At 42.7% G+C, this 17,738-nt stretch overlaps 1 protein-coding gene across 4 annotated transcripts in view; it reads left to right on the top strand.

Moving 5' to 3' along the window:
- TNS3 (tensin 3) overlaps positions 1-17,738 on the top strand; it is a 350,809-nt gene that overhangs the window by 29,138 nt on the left and 303,933 nt on the right. For 2 of the 4 annotated variants that reach the window (XM_039523948.1, XM_039523946.1), the window contains exon 1: positions 9,987-10,325. The exons of the other annotated variants lie outside the window; for them this stretch is intronic. The gene's annotated coding sequence lies outside the window, so the exon portion shown is untranslated. Of the gene's footprint in view, positions 1-9,986; positions 10,326-17,738 lie in introns of those variants that run through there. 4 annotated transcript variants of the gene reach the window in all.

Genomic DNA, 17,738 nt, shown 5'->3' with positions numbered 1-17,738 from the left:
CCTAAGATCATCCATTCTTTCTGCTCAAGACAAAACCTGTGCAATGCAGAGAGTTGACATAACCCTAAAAGGCAGCTAGTTTGTTCCCCCTAAATCTTCTGAACAAATGAACATTACAATACTAAATGTGATACTGGGGAATATGACTTGGAAAAAAGAAAACCACAAATGTCTGAATCGTATAGTTAGCCCAGCATCGTACATCTGCCTGTAATGTCTGTAAGCAGAGGAACATCCAAAATAGCAACAAGCCCAGTATCTGAAATATTAAATACTTACTTTATAGCTCAAGGGATCTGAGAGTGGGTTAACTTCCCTACTTTTGGGGCCTTGATTCTGCCACCCTTACTCTCACAGAAAAGCACCTTACTATTCTGGTAATCCCATTGCTTTCAACAGGGCTAGTCATGGAGTAAGGTAATAATGTGAAGAGGGTAGCAGGCTCAGATCTTTTACAAGTTTTGATGTGCGTCAGCTGTGCTGTGTGGATTTTGCTACCAGGCAAACAGGACTGAACCACAATGACTTTTAGCTTTTGCTGTATTTTTGATGCCCTAGGCCAGTGGTTTTCAACCTGTGGTCTGTGGAGCCCTGGGGACCTGCAGACTATGTCTATGGGATCTGTGAAAGATTATCATTACTATAGAACAGTGGTTTTCAACCTGTGGTCCGTGGATCCCTCGGAGGTCTGTAGACCAAGTCTAAGTTTTCCAAAGGAAAAGGAATTTTTTTATGGTTCTGCAAATGAAAAAAGTTTGAAAACCACTGCCCTAGGCAACCATTTGCTGTGAGTAAGAAAAGTGGGTGAGTATTGGTTGGGTTTGCAGTGGTGCCAGCTCTTGTGATTTTACCATGAGTCTCACAATATTCAGTGTTTGTCATAAAGCCCCAGCTCCATGAGTTAAGTAAATACACAAAAACCTCAGCTGTCATTTAATTAAAAATTAAATTTCTAGCCTTCGTGGTTGTGGAGAAAAGCCTGAAAGTGTGACCAACCCGGGTTCCGAAACCAAAGGGCAAAGAAAAGGAACTCCAAATACATTTTAAAAACCTCTCATGATTGTTGACTCAATCGCGTTACTCTGTGGGGTTTGGCTCATGGTTTAGAAGCGTTGGGGATGGAGTGCTGGACTAGTTAGCATGTGTTAGCAAAGCCTAATCTAAACTCAATTACTTTTCCTCTACTACTGTGTAGTAGATCCAGGTTTGAACCATGGTCTGTCAACCTTTATGGCCTAGTGCATGGTCTATCTATCTCTTTTCTCAGGTGTTTATCCTGGCTGAGGCTAGCTGCAGGATGGGGTACGTCAGTTGCTTCAGAGGAGTCTTTCCTTTAGTTGGCTTTGTTCGTGACAAGTATATATTTTTAAACAAAATACGGTGCCTGCACCCTGTGATTCAGTAATTGTTCCCATTCTATAAATTAAAAGGCACGTGTGCCATATGTGCATAATATGCCATGTGCATATAGGGCAAGACTATGGGGTGGTGTAAGGCACTCCCTTCTAGCCCTGCATTGTCAGTTGCAGGTTGGGGGGGAACAGCACAGTCCTTGGGGCCCCTACTCTCCCCAGCACAGCTGAGCAAGGAATGGGCAGAGATGAGCAGGGAATGGGTGGAGCCAAGACTCCTCCCTCACCTCCAATTCACCAGCTCAGCACAGCTGAGTCAATGCAGAAGGGAGAGTAATTGGCATCTGTGATGATGGGCCTACCTGGAGCAATGGAGAAACCAGGGAAGGTATGGTGACTCTGAATTACGATTCTCTTCTCTGGGCTGCTCCTCGGGTGACACAGCTCCGCACCACCCCAGTTTGTGTATATATACCATTGAAGTTGGTGGAGCTGATTTACACGAGGTGAGAATCTGGCTCCAAGTCTCAATTCAACCCATAATGCGCAAGGGCAAGTTTTGTGTTAGATGCCACCATGCGTCCTCATTTTGAGCAGTAACTTAGCCCCACTGATATATCAGTGTGAGTGAGAAGCTAGCCCTCAGAGACAGCAAGCAGCAGAGCAGTATGTTAGAGCCTCCTGGTGGGGAATAATTAATCAGCGAGAAGAGAGTCTTTTCCCCCCTCCATTTAAATGCATTAATTAAGCTAGTTTTTGTGTAAGAAAAGTTATAGTAAAGTGACGTTAGAATGCTCCCTCCCCTAGCAGTAGAGAGAAAAATCTTTGTTTCTCTCTATAGATTCTGCTTGGCATGTTTCCCTCTATGAATTCAGTGGCATTATTGTATGCTGACTAAAACTCTTCCTTGTCATTTAAATCTTTCCTGGTTTTGGTTTGCCTTACAGATCTCTTTTGCAGGATCAAATAGCAGCCATGAAAAGACAGCACCATCATTGTTTTCTCCCTTGTTCATACGCACTTATGTTGTTCCTCTGTCCAGTTTTCTTACAGTTAATTGGTTTAGGGAATTTCCTGGCATTAAAAATATGAGGCCAAATTCCATCTTTTGTTATGCTGTTGTAACCCCACTGAAGTCACTGGGGTTGCAGCAGTGTAGTTGAGAACAGAATTCAGCCCCACAGAGTTGAGGGTAGTGTGGGCCTAGAGAAAAAAATGCTGGGGCGGGGAGGGATGGGAGGAAATATTTGATTTAGAAACTTTGATGCTCATAGGTGACAGAGAAGAAAACATTTCTGATTTTTCTCTGCATCAGCGTCGGTTCCTGAGCCCTGGAGGCTGACATGTGTCAACCAACAGGAAGAGATTTTGAAGTTCCTAACAATAAAAATAGTTTTAAAAAGGTCTTGCTGGATTTCCCTCTCATAATGTAGATTTAGAGGTTGGGCTTTCCCCTGAATCATGTCATCATGAATCAGAGCATAGACATCAGCTCCCCTGAGGAGAGAAACTACTAGCCCTGTAATCCAAATGAATGATAGATGAGGTCATCAGATCCTGAGCATCCTGGTACAATTTACACCGAAATGAAAACAGATAGTAAAAATAAATACCCTGTACAACTATGGAACAACGGGAGTATGATATAGACTCTTTGGGGCAGACACTATGGATCTATTCCTTCTGGAGAGCTCAGCACACAGTGATTTCACAAATAATATCTATCTAAAGCTAATAATACACCACAGATCAAACGGATTCTTCATTTATAGTATATAAATGCTGTGACCTTATTTAAAGGTTTTCATTTTATCTATCTATCTATCTATCTATCTATCTATCTATCTATCTATCTATCTATCTATCTATCTATCCTTTCTGGGCCAAGCAGGTTAAAAAACAAACACTCCCCTGGTTTTGCTCCTTCCGATGAATGTGATTAGGTTTGGCAGAATTTGATTTTTATTTTTTACCATTTCTATGGACAATATTGATGTTTATTTTAAGCATTTTTTCTATTTTTATTAATTTTCACAGTTGTACAAAATTATGAGGGGATCAGACAATTATTTAATGACACATTGACATTCAAAAATAATTAAAGCTTTTTAACTCAGGTTCTGAAGCAGAATTCTTCTTTGTCTATCTGTAAATTTCTATTATTATCAATGGGAAAAAATAATTTGTTTGTGTTTGCAGTGAAAACTACATTGAGTGACATTTTAACAATAAAAATCTGATCCTTCCAAGCGTAAAAATGATAGTATAGTACAGGGGTTGGCAACCTATGGCATGCGTGCCAAAGATGACACGTGAGCCGATTTTTAATGGCACGCTGCTGTCTGCCAGAGCAGTGTCCCATTAAAAATCCTGCTCAGCCTGGCCCAACCTTCTCTTCTCCGCTCCCCCCCCCCGCCCCGCGGGGTCAGGGGGCAGAAGCATAGGCGTGCGCACGGGGTGTGCCGGATGTGCCCAGGCACACCCTAATGCAGGGGTGGGCAAATGGCCCCACTCTCCCGGTGCAGCAAGACATCGGCCCCTCCCCGGCCTTCCCCTCTTCCCTGGAGCCATGTCACCGTGTGTGCAGCGCTCTGGGAGCCGGGGCTGCACGCTCCCTCAGGGCAGCGTTTGGCTCTGCGGGAAGGCAGACACGCTCCCCCGTTCCTTGGATCCATGCCAGTGCTCGCGCAGCGCTCTGAAGGGCGGGACTGCCCGCTCCCGTGGGGCAGCCTGTCTGGCTCTGCGTGGAGCAGAACATGCTGCTAGGAGCCTCATGGTAAAGGGTCCGGGGCCAGGAGGGCTGGATAAGGGGGGGCAGTCAGGGGACAGGGAGCAGGGTGAGTTGGATAGGGGGTGGGATCCCAAGCGGTGTGGTTAGGGGCGGGGGATGGGGATGGATGGGGCATGGGAGTCCCGGGGTCTGCAGAGAAGAAGCGGGGGCAGGGCCTTGGGGAAGAGGTGGGTGTGTGGAATAGGGGCATATCTCCTCCAGCCTCTGCCCTGAGCCCCCCTCACACACACCCAGCCCTCTGCCCTGAGCCCTGACTCCCCCCACCACACACACAGGCCTGTGCCCTGAGCCCTGTGCCCTGACTCTTGCACCCCCCACACACCTCATGCACCCCCCACATCCTGACTCTTGCACCCCCCACATCCCCACCCCCACCCTGAGCACCAAACGGGAGCTCCTGCAAGCTCCCCCACCACATTCCCACCTACACCCCTCGCACCAAATGGAAGCTGCCCAGCCCCAACCCTGAGCCCCTTCCCTCATTCTAGCTCCTGGCCAGACCCTTCACCCCCAGCCCTGTGCTCAGTGCACTCCCACCCTCAGCTCAGTGCAGAGAGAGGAAGAGAATGGGCCAGAACCAGGGAGAAGGTAGGTACCCGCTGTATGTGGGCAAGGCGGGGACCTCAGACTGGCAGCGGGCTGAGCAGATCCAGCAGCCGGGATCCTGGCTGGCAGGAGCCGGCAGATGGAACCCCTGAGCGACAACGGGCTGAGCGGGTCCAGCAGCCGTTCTGGGGTCCCAACTGCTGGCCCCGCACAGCCTGCTGACGCTCTGAGGTTCTGGCTGCCGGACCTTTGCCAGCCAGGGTCCCAGCCGCAGACCCTGCTCAGCCTGCAGGCCCCGCTCAGCCCGCTGCCACAGGCCCCGCTCAGCCCGCTGCCGGCTGAGGAGGCCGCGGAGTAAGATCAACATTTTAATTTAATTTTAAATGAAGCTTCTTAGACATTTTGAAAACCTTGTTTATTTTACAATACTAGTTGTTATATAATAACTAGTTTAGTTATATAGACTTAGAGAGCGAGACCTTCTAAAAAACATTAAAATGTATTAGTGGCACCCGAAACCTTAAATTAAAGTGAATAAATGAAGACTCGGCACACCACTTCTGAAAGGTTGCCGACACCTGGTATAGGATATAAAACAGTGGTATACTAAAGCTGACTAGTATCTGGATTTTTATTCTTCCTGGTCTTGATTCTCCCTTGCCTCGTACCTTGTGCAGCCATCTGTACCTGTTCAAAGTGAGTGTAAAACACTGCCAAATTGGAATGGTAGGTTTTTTTTACACTAATGTTGCACTGGTGTATGATGACAAGAAATGCAGAGGAGTGATGAATGTCGCTCCTTGAGTGCTGAGATCGTCTGGAATCATTCTGTGTATGGAGCTCCAGCTGAAGTCCTGTAGGAAACTCTCAGGATCTAGCCCAAATCTGGGAATGGGTGGTTAAGTTTGCACTCCTTTATACTTTTCTTTTAATTCTCCACCATCTCCTCCAGCCAGTCTCCTCACCAAGTCACTATATCCATTTGACTCATCCACTACTGCTAAACCACTGCTGAAAAAGCACTTGGGGAGGTGGGGGTTGTTAGCACTTGCCTTGTTTCTACGCTCGTCCGTGCCTCGGAGGCGAGTGGGCAGCTTTTAATTTTTAACTTTTAGTTTAACTTGGCAGGCGATTCCAAATTCCCCTATTTCCCAATGTACCTTTTTTTCTTTTTAATGTTGCTTTTACTGCATTCAAGATAAACAAAAAGAGGAATAGTTGCAGAGAGCTGAAGAGTACTAAAGTGTTTTCTAGATGACCGTAAACTGTATTGTATGGTACTAACAATTGTATTACACAAATACTTAGTTTTGTGTTTCTCCTTACAAATTAATAACTAACATTGTAAATTAAAAACCAGGAATAATAAACTTGCCCTCACATCCAAATAATCTTCATGATGAATTTAAATACGAAATAGTACTGAGAAACATTGATTGTCTTGAAGAAATTGCAGGGATATTGAAGGTGATAGTAGACAGATTTATCATCCTTGAAGGTCCCAAGATATTTATATGTACACCTAATGGTCTAGAGAATTTTCTTTTGCACTTTGCCAGTTGGTCATTTTTGGTAGGTTTTGATTTCATATTGCTGCATCCATAATTTGGTTTTGTTGATAGTCAGTGGATTTAATAAAAATAGACATTGGGTTCTGTATGATTAAGTTAATGCCAGAACATTGGTCTTGCGGGTAATTCCCAGAACGTATAATACAGAGATAAACACCAAATCAGTTACTAGTTTGGAACATATGAAATGATGGATTAATGCCCAAAACGGCATAGGCAATAGCAGCTCTGTAAACAGTGCAGGAGTGCAGTTGATTGATTATCACGTACTGTATGTGATATCATAAATGAGGATGTGGAGTCACTTTCTTCAAAACTGAAGAAAAAGCATAGAATCAGAGCAATGTAGGACTGACCTGGAGAGGGAATGTAGTTCAGCCCTGATAGCTGTTTATCTAACCTGCTCTTAAAACCCTCCAGTGATGAGGATTCCACAACCTCCCTTGGAAGCCTGTTCCAGAGCTTTACTCTCTTTAGAGTCAGAAAGTTTTTCATAGAATCTAACCTAAATCTCCCTTGCTGCAGATTAGGCCCATTAGTGGTTGTGCATCTCCTGCCAGATAAGGGGCTAACCATAGGGCCCATAATCCTTTATCCCACCCTGCACTAGGAGTGATTCTCTCCAAAATCAATAGGACCGTGTCAGGGTCCATTTTACAGAGTCCCAGATCCCCTGCAACTTCCATTCTGCCTAATGGGACTTGCCACATTTTGTAACAACTGATACTGTACCTGGATCGACTCCTTCATGAACTCCTGAAACAGTCACTATTGGTCCACCTGCCAGCCCAGTATAGTTTGTTGTTTGGTTTGCTAAGAGTGCCTTCAATGTCCTCTCTATCTCTCTCTGTTGGTCTACCAGCCACCACATTAGCTCCTCCATCTTTTCCAGATTCAGCCTGTTCTCTTACAGGCCACCTCTCAAGCCTTCTTGGTTCTGGCTGACAAATGGATCCCAGATAAGTCCACACTCATGAACGAGCTCTCCCCTTTTGCTCCAAGTTTTCCAAACCAAATAGATGCACCTTTTTTTCATCCTTTCCCCTCCTACCCCTTCACACACTTTTTTTTTTAAACCAGGAAAATTAAAGATAAAAACAACTTCATAATGCAAAATTTAGACTGAAATATTCAAATGTTACTTAATTTCTTTTTTGGCTTTCCTTGTTAAAGGGACACCACCAAGTTGAAATCTAGCCCAATGAGGGTGTGTGTGGAGGCAGTTAAAAGTAATTTTTTTTTAAGAAGCAACCCTAGTTTTTTAATTTCCTGATACTTGCTTATTTGAAGAATTATGCAGAAATTAACAAAAATGAACACTAGCTTTTTTGCATTTTCTGTATAAAAATGTGTATTTTGGTGGTGATATTTGCATATATGTAGTACTGCCAACCTCAAACATTCAAAAATCACGAGTCAGGCCCCTGCAAATCATTAGATTGACTTAAAATCATGAAATTTTTAAGAATAATAGATTTTGTGTTGCTTTATTTGCCTTCTGTTTTTTGTTCGAGTCCTTAGGGTTCATGTTTTCCAGCTTTTCTTTGCAATTGGGAGGTCTAGAAACTAACATTTTGGTTTTTTTAAATGAAAATCAAAATTCTCTCAATCATATGCTTCCAGGACTGTGTTAGAGTCAGCACCATCCTGAAGTGGCTGGTTGTGCCTCTGCATTGCTAATCAAAAGATTGATCCCATTCCCAGAGCGTCTTGGCTGATTTGAGGCTCTTCTGTGTTACTTAGGCCTAGTCCGTGTTGTGGGGTCTGACTGAACTGCACCATTCCAGAAGGAGCTGTAAGAGAAACTGTACACAATCTCCTAGAGCTCTGAGGTGCCCATGGGAGTATATATGCTACTCAGGGCCAGCACTAGCGCAGCAAGCAGGTGCTTAGGGATGGCCAATGGATAGGGGTGGCGCGTCCGGCTCTTCGGCGGCGGGTCCCTCAGTCCCTCTTGGAGGAAAGGACCTGCTGCCGAATTGCCGCCGTAGAATGAAGCGGTGGCGGTAGAGCTGCCGCCGAAGTACTGCCAATCGTAGCACTTTTTTTTTCCCCCGACGCTTGGGGCAGCAAAAACGCTGGAGCAGGCCCTGATACTACTACATCACTGAAGTGGTTGTAATATGTTATTTTCCTTCTCTTGGTGGAGAGAAGGGATAGAACAGGATGAACACAGTAATTGATTGTGTCTAGAGTCTGCACATGATGGGGCTCATTTGTACCTGTCCCTCCAGATCACCAACACAAAGGCCAGCTGCTGTCTTGCCCTTGTAAAATACAATCCTACAGTGTGTCAGGTGAGGTATTTCCAGTAGAGATAAAGATATATTAATGCCACCATATAAGACCCTGATAAGACCACATCTGGAATATTGACTACAGTTCTGGTCATCCATGTTCAAGAAAGATTAATTCAAACTGGAACAGGTGCAGAGAAGGGCTACTGGGATGACCAGGGCAATGTGAGGGCCTGTTTTAGGAGAGAGGGGATATAATTGCTCTCTATAAATACTTAAGAGGGGTAAACACTAGCGAGGGAGAAGAGTTTTCTAACTTAGAGGACAATGCTGGCACAAGAACAAATCGGTATAACAGGATTCAAAAAAGAACTAAGTAAGTTCATGGAGGATAGGTCCATCGATGGCTATTAGCCAGGATGGGCAGGGATGGTGTCCCCAGCCTCTGTTTGCCAGAAGCTGGAAATGGGTGACAGGGGAAAGATCACTTAATGATTACCTGTTCTGTTCATTCCCTCTGGGGCACCTGGTATTGGCCACTGTTGGAAGACAGGATACTGGGCTAGATGGACCTTTGGTCTGACCCAGTATGGCCGTTCTTATGTTCTTAAACTTGCCATGAATAAATTTAGGCTGGAAGTTAGAAGAAAGTTTCTAACCATCAGAGGAGTGACGTTCTGGAACAGCTTCCGAACAGAAGCAGTGGGGGCAAACAACCTAACTAGTTTAAAGGTGGAGCTTAATACATTTATGAATATGATTATAGGATGCTACAGCAATGGACTCAATGACCCAGAAGGCCATTCAAGTTTTATGTTCCTATGTGAATGTGACGACAATGTTCTTGGGACTCTATCTCCCTCCTTGTTGGTCTAGTACAAAACACACTGACATGTCTCGGGGTTTTCCATTCACTCGTCATAGCACCCATTTCCACATATCTGAGTTCATAATTCATATATATTATGGGTAAAATTTCAAAAGCACTAGAGCAATTTAGAAGCCTACGTTCCACTGAAAGTCTTTGGGACTGAGGATGCTAAATGACTCAGGTGCTTTTGAAAATGGCACATTTGCACTTTTGAAAATATTACCCGTTCTGTATAACAGTAGTAGTAGTTAATGAATGCAACAAGAACTAAAGCAACAAGAAACCAGGGAACACCTACAGTGCCTTTAATCCTGTCCTCTTCTATGGAATATTAAAATACATTCCACAGGTTTCCTTGGATATACAGAATTTGCGTTTACTAATGTGTGGTGTCCTCTAACCAAGTGCATAATGAAAGATAATATAATGTTAAGGAGAGAGTTTATCAGGAGCCGTCAAGGAAAGATTCAGGTAATAACTTAAAGAACTAACAACGTCACTTTGCAGTTTGTCTGATTTATGACATGCTTGTTTGCCTGTGTTATCTGGAGTGGCCCCTGTACTGGGAAAGCAATCAGAGAGGCCTAGGGGTGGGGTGGTGAGACCAGAGATTGTAACAGCTTCCTAGAGGGGGCTGCAGCTGCTGGATAGAAGTGCCATGCGATCAGAGCAAAGCCAGAGGGATTGTCTGATTGTGCCGTTGCTGCTTTCAGAATCAGACTTTTCCTAAAGACAATTGGAAAGTTATCGGAACTCTGTCCCAACCCCTGTTCCCTCTCAACTTTGCTTTGGAAAATCTGGAGATCCTTTCCCCACAGAGAGACTGTAGAAGATTTTTTTTTTAAGTTGGGTTTAATTCTGCTGGATTTCTTCTTCCTTTTGCCGAGTTGCTTTCCTGTAGCTGGTGTGCTTGGTGGATGAGGAAGCAGCGTGCATATTTGGGAGCTGTGCAGAAAGGTAAAATTCAGCAATACAGCTACTCCTGATTTGAAAACATTACTCTTGTTTAATGTGATAGCATTGTAGGTGGATATTGCACAGGGCTTTACTTATGGCTGGGCTTGTTGTAGGTAAAGTTGTGATCTCAGTGTTTTGAGAGTGATCTGTAGAACAATGCACTTTGAAATCTAATAGTTTTCATGCCTTCTCTGTCAACTCAAGACATTCGGCTGATTTACTCATGCAGTTGAACAATGTTTTTAAGAAGAGAAATCTTTTGTGGTCATGGGATTCAGCTTTCACATGTGCAGTAAGAGGGTCAGTCCCTTTTCTAGAGGATTAAGATAGTCCACCCCCCCACTTACCCTGCCTTTCAACTCCCCCTTTCCAGTGTAGTCATTAATACATTGACATAAGCATGGAGTGTGTTTATGTGTATGTGTGGGTTTTATATTCTAAATACCAAAGGTTAAGTCAGGGTTAAATCTTTTTTTTTTCCTGGCATTTCATCTGTTTTTATATGTTTGAGTCAACTTAAATCACAGTAAATCTACCCTCAAAAGGTGTGAGGAAATAAAAAAATGCATAGTCCAGAAGGATTTAATTGTAATCAGGACTAATAGTGCTCTTTCACTCTTTAAAGCAGTGGTTCTCAACCAGGGGTACGTGTATCCCTGGGGATATGCGGAGGTCTTCCAGGGAGTACAGCAACTCATCTAGATATTTGCTTAGTTTTACAACAGGCTAAATAAAAAGCACCAGCCAAGTCAGTACAAACTAACATTTCATATAGACAATGACTTGTTTATACTGCTCTATATACTATACACTGAAATGTAAGTACAATATTTATATTCCAGTTGATTTATTTTATAATTATATGGTAAAAATAAGTAAGCAATTGTTCAGTAACAGTGTGCTGTGACACTTTTGTATTTTATGTCTGATTTTGTAAGCAAGACATTTTCAAGAGAGGTGAAATCTGGTGGTAAGCAAGACAAATCAGACTCCTGAAAGGGGTATGATAGTCTGGAAAGGTTGAGAGCCACACTTTGAAGCATTTCTTATGAGCCAAGGCTTTACTTTTTCCTGCACATGTAGATCACTGGGAAAGGGGAGTACACAATGAATTTCAATGAAGTTAGGAGCCAGGGGATTATGATGAATGGCATAAGGTTCCCCTTATGAAGCACCTACTGATGAGATTTTGCTATACCGTTTTCCCTGCAATGGGAAAAAAAATAAGTTTGAGAAATAAACATGCTAGCTGCTGCTGTTTTATGTGAAAATCCAAGGTTTGTGGTTTTGTTTTGTTCTGTTTTGTGGGAGGGTGAGAGGAGGAGGGAACTTCCTTTAACATAATGGAAAATATTCAGTGGCTTCTATATGTGAACACAACCCTAGTGAAGTCAATGAAATTGTACAGGTGTAATAAAGGACAGACTTTGGTCCATGACATATTTTAAATATACATTGCTAACAATGCTGCTGGGTTGGGCAAATGAGATTTGACCCAGTCCATATTCAGGCTTCTATCAGGACAAACTTATGCATTTTGCATAAGAATGTATTCTCCAGGGGATAGCAACATATCAATTGAGGGAAATATGATTTTTGTTCCCCAGTTTCATTAATTTCAATGTGTATGTTGGTTAAGGAGAAAAATCAGCTTTCAAACAATTCATTCCCAGACTTCATAAATTGTGACGAAACTTTCGGTTTTGCTTTTCAAATGTTCAAACTGTAAATGAGTCTGCAATCTGTTAAACAGTTATGTGATACTTTATGCACTGTACTAAGCTATTGTTCTGTGTGGACACAGTTATAACTTATCGGTTGTCCAGTGCTTCACAGAAGTCACTGGGAGTCTTTGCCCATGAGCACTACAGGATCAGGCCCAGAATCTCTTTTCTGCCTCTTGAAAACTATCTAAAATGACAGACAGCTTTCAAAATATATGTTAAGCAAGAATGTACCTTAGACAGCCTTGGCTCTAGAGGAAGGATCTCTAGTTAACTGGAGTTTGTTTTGAGCTGTGAGAAATCATGACTCAACTCAAATATTTTATTTCAAAACCTAGGATCAGGTGATAATTACAGCGTTTTGTACCATTCAAAATACTTTTGTTTTTTTTAATACTGTTTATATGTTACGCAGTCTGTGATTTTTCTACTTTGAGCAGTGCCTGGAAGTGATCATTACATTGTAAAAGCTGTGTTTAGATTTTATATGGTATGAATTTTGAAACAAGAAGAGGTAAAAGAACTGTATATAAGGAAGCATACTTTACGTATTTATTTGAAATTTGGTAGGCTACTTCTGCATATTGCTAAATACTCAGTTGTCTATGTTTGTTATATTAAAAAAAAAAAGCTGTTGCTAGAAATTAATCATAGTTATTGTGTACGTCAATCTAACAGAGGGCCCATCCTGCTTCCATTGAAACCAATGAGTTTTTGCCATTGATTTCAACTAGAGCAGTAATAATCCCAGAATGTGGAGTCATAGAATATAGGAGTATTGGTAATTGTGTTTCTTAATATTACACAGCCAGAAAGGGGTTGTTTGTTTCAAACAGAATTAATTAAATTTAATAGCTAACGCTTAGTGGAATGTTTATTAACTCCTTGATAGCTTAGGAACAAGTGCTCAAGAATCAACATCTCATTTCCAAGGATTTCCCATAGGTCAAATTCTAGCACATTCAAGTTTCCTAATACACATGCATATGCCCCAAAGAACAATTATTTAAACATAGTGGCCTCAAAAATTTAGCCATTACAGTTTCCAAATTAATCTGAACTACCTACATGCAGTTCATACATTTCCTGTTATCTTTCACGACTAAATGTTAGGGATTTTTTTTTTTTTACTCAGAAGGTGGGTACTTGTAACGGACCTATTTTTTCGGTCATTTTGGTGAGGTGTATTGTTAGGACATGTATGAAACTCAAAGTTCTGGGTTCTTTTTCTGATGCTGTTTTACATGCTTGCTGGGTGATTTTGGGCAGTTCTTCAACCCTTGGGCTTTATATCATAATTGAATGCCTCTCTGAAAGATCTGCTCTAGTTCAGCCAACAGCGGTTGGGCTATGCAGCTATCACTTTGAGATTCTGTATTATGCAGGAGAATCATAATGGTCTCTCCTGGTTTTAAACATCTACGAAAGTCCCTTCATCTCTTTGTGTTCGAGTTTCCTCACCTGTAAAATGGGGCTAATAATAACCACCTCACAAGGTTGTTGTGAGATATTCATTATTATAGAATTCTTCTAAGATCATTGAATTTGCCAATGTATTTCTTTGTGGTTTTGAATCATAAACGCATACATGCTCTTTTAAAAACAAAAACAGTGACAATAACCAAATTGGTGAGCAATCCTACAATTATTTTTAAAAGTCTCAAAAAATGTATTAAAAGTTGAAAAACATATAATTGTATCCTTTTAAAGACTTTTACACAGATAGAGCTGGTGCTTTGTTTCAGGGCTCAGTAATCTATTTCTTACTCAGTCAAAACTGCTTTTGACTTCAGTGGGAGTTTTGCCCGAGCAACAATTGCAGAATCAAGATGTCAATCGACTGTGGGCTTGAAGAATCCTTTCATCCCCATTTACAGCCTTGAAAAGAGGGATGGGCCTGAACCAAAACATTTGGTCCATGCACTAGGATGTTAGGTGGACAGATGGAGACAGATCTTGATTTTATTGATTGCTCCATCTCTACTGGAGATTCTTGGAGTAGATCCCATCTTAAAGGTGATTGCAGGTGAGAGGATGAAGTAATTGACCACCTCAGCTTTGCAAATTCTACAGAAAATTTGGTATTGTTATTTGGAATCAGGACTGACACAGCTTCAGTATTGCTATTTTGGAGAATACCAGCTTTCCCTGTTCTGATGATGTGAAGAGTGTGATGTACTCCAGGGACAAGTTTTACATAGACGTAGCTTTGGTACATTTTTCCCCCCAAAGAGGAAGTAGACCTAAATCGTTATAGCAGTTGACTGGAATTCAGGGCCACTAGTTTCTGTCCCTAATTCTCACATTGACTCACAGGGTAACCTGGGGCAGGGCACTCTTACCCTTTCTGTGTAACTGTAAAATAACCTGTTAAGTGAGTATGATAATACTTACCTACCTCACAGGCAGGGCCGGCTCCAGACCCCAGCGCGCCAAGCGCGCGCTTGGGGTGGCATGCCGCGGGAGGGCGGCAGGCGGCTTTGGTGGACCTCCCGCAGGCGTGCCTGCGGAAGGTCCGTTGGTCCTGTGGCTTCGGTAGAGCATCCGCAGGCGTGCCTGCGGGAGGTCCACCGGAGCCGCGGGACCAGCAGACCCTCCACAGGCACATCTGCAGGAGGTCCACCGGAGCCGTGGGACCGGCGACCGCCAGAGCGCCCCCTGCGGCATGCCGCCCTGCTTGGGCCGGCGCACTTCCTAGAGCCGCCCCTGCTCACAGGGCTGCTGTGAGAATTAATTAACATTTATGAAGTGCTCTAAGATCCTTGGATGGCACTGTGATCCCACCCCTTTCACTTTGGGAACATCAGGCCTAAATGGCACTGGGGCCAATTGGCCTGAATGAAGGAATGAATAAGGCCTGCTTGGCAGCCGAGGAGGGAGGGCAAGAAGAGAGGAGCCTATACAAGTGAAGTTGCACCCTGCTCATATCACCCTGGAGTGTGTGTTATCCACTGTTCCAACAGCCCTGTGGAGGGAAGGGCACATGGTGCCCACAGTCTCTATTCTGTTGCCTATTGAGGGTCAGTTTATCTTCCTCAGAATTTGCCTTCATACAGCCTGTTGCGCTCAGGGATTAGGATTTGCTTTTAAGTAAATGCAGATGTTTAACAGTAAACTATTTTATTGAAGAAAGCAAGCACTGTGTCTTGGCCGTGTCGAGACTGTTAAAGAAAGCTTTGGCCAGCAGCCTTCCCTAAGTGAGGCCTGCACTTTGCTAAAAGAGTGAAAAGAGTTGCAAAAAGGCAGCCTGGAGGATGATTGTTCACAGCTGAGAATGAAGGACCTCATGCCCTGCTCCCTCTACCATTCCCCAGGAACACGCCAGGTGTGTACTTTACCTGTATCCATTTTGGCCTTTAAAATCTTTTAGTCTCTCTAGCGTGTGGACTTCCAAGGTAAACACAATGTCTTATGCTTGTTGAAGAAGGCTAAGTATGCTCAGATTATCTTTATGGCAGATTAGGAGAGTCCAAAATGATAGTAAGTGACATGGTAATGGATTTATATGTCTAAAGTGCATTTTCTTCCTGCTTGCTAATCCATCGCCTTTGTTTATATATTTCATAATGTAATTATGCTCTCAAGGTTGCTAATTTTGTGCATAGTTTAAAAATATGATCATAGCTGGGCTGGAACACTCAGGACTCTGGGTTTAGTGGTAGAGGCTTGCTTCTCTGTTCTTCATATAGTAAGACAGAATTTCCATAGCCTGCAGTGTCTACTGTAGTGATCTCTTGTTGATATGAAATTAGCATTGCCTTTCCTCACAGGGACCGTGTCTTCACCATTCTTTTCTGACCCTGCTGCTATCTGATTACCCATAGGGTACAGACCTATGTGATAACAGGACTGAGGTAATGAATTGCTTGAGGCTTGAGGTGACAGATTGATTTGCAGTGATAATCTAAAAGACAGGTGTGTTGACGCAGCCTGTTTCCAGTCCACCTCCACTGGAAAAGATCTGAGGAATTAAGTAGCATCAGAGACAGAGGAAGGGAGGATGCTATTAAGTTTGAGTGTTTGTCTTTCTAGTTCTTTAAGCTACATGGACACTCTGTTAGCTTGGGGGCAGCAGAAAGCGGAAGTGTAATCCATTTAGGAATGTATTTCTCTGCAGTCTTGGGGGCTTGCGCGGGGGAGCGAGAGAGAAACCAATATTGTTTGGAGAGCAGAACATTGCAGTGGGATCTCATTCTGGATACTTACTCTATGGCTCTGCCTTGCTGTTTAACCCATCATTGCTGCATTCAGATACTGGCAGACAAAGATGGGTGTGGTGCCCACTAACCCATGCTGAGGAAACCAAAAGAAGGAGTGTGATTGAGCATACGTTCTTTGCCACACCTGTTGAATGGATCTTGCATAATGAAAATGGAGGGAGTGGGACTTCCATAAAAACATGCCTGCAGGGTCATTTGGTTTTATTTTAATGTTAAAGGTTTGATTTTGTTTTGAGTGTGGTTTTAATTTGGATAAACAGTTCAGTCTGTAAATCACATGTTGGACCATTGATATAATGGAGCATTTAGCTCTTGCCACTCTTCTCTTGTATATGAAACGCCTTAAACTGTGTGTTAAATGTCCATCCGACACACCCCCAGGATATTTAAGCCTGTATGTTCGATGCACTAAAATTTTGTTGGCTGTACCCATGAGATAGTCCCACAGATTCGTGAAAGAGCAGTATTTGCAAATATATTGTTTGGGAAGATAAATTGTTTTGTTTTCCTCTCCCCTGCATCTTTTCACCCTACTCCATCCCAGCCAAATATAATAAAATACCTTAAAAAGTTAAAGTTAAATGTTCTGGCCAGATTCCAGTTTGGGTAATTATGTTCTCTGCACCAAGACACCCCCTGCAGTTTCTGTTGGATATGGTGGTATCCTCTTCCTGTCGTAAACTGTTGCACAGTATTGCTCTGTCCAATACTGTGTTTAAAAAAAACAAAAAAAAAAGCCAAATTTCACCCCAGAAGTGGCTGCCATTTCAGCTGTGCGCAAAGGCCGAGATCTTCAAAAGTATTTAGGCAACTAACAGCTTAACTCGACTTTGAAGATCTGGGCCAAAGTGACTACTGGGTCCAAACTTAGAGTCTTTATTCAACTCCTGTTGACTTAATTGGAAATTTTACCTAAATAAGGGCTGCTGGGTGAGTCCATAAAAATGTAGTCTGAAATATAATTTGTCATTACTTTGGATGAAATGTATTAGACAGATGGAACATCAATAATAAGAATAATAAATACATCCATAGAACCTTTAAATTGAAGGTATTAAATAATTTTGGTAAAAAGTATTGGTGTTCCATTTTACAGAGGGGGTACACAGCGATTAAGATCTTTGTAAAAGATCACACAGCAGGTCACTGGCAATCAAATCCAGCCATAAAACCTGGAAGTTGTGGCTCCATGTGCTCTATTGATTAGTCCAGGGAACATATCATTCAAATTCAGTTACGTTTGCAATCTCCAACACTATTATCACAATAAAATATTTTTGTTTAAATAGGGCGGGAAAATTACCGCTGTAGGCAAAACTCTGAGTATCATTATTGTCATTTCAGTAAATACCACACTAATTACAGTGCAATATTTTAAATAAAAATGTTATATTGAAAGATGGAAAGCCTTCCTTACTACAACAGTAAAACATGCAGCCGCATGTTGTTCCCTGTTGTGGTCCAAAAAG

The sequence above is a fragment of the Mauremys reevesii genome, linkage group 2 (assembly GCF_016161935.1).
Source record: "Mauremys reevesii isolate NIE-2019 linkage group 2, ASM1616193v1, whole genome shotgun sequence".
NCBI lineage: Eukaryota > Metazoa > Chordata > Testudines > Geoemydidae > Mauremys > Mauremys reevesii.
This window is presented reverse-complemented; position numbering and strand designations above follow the sequence as displayed.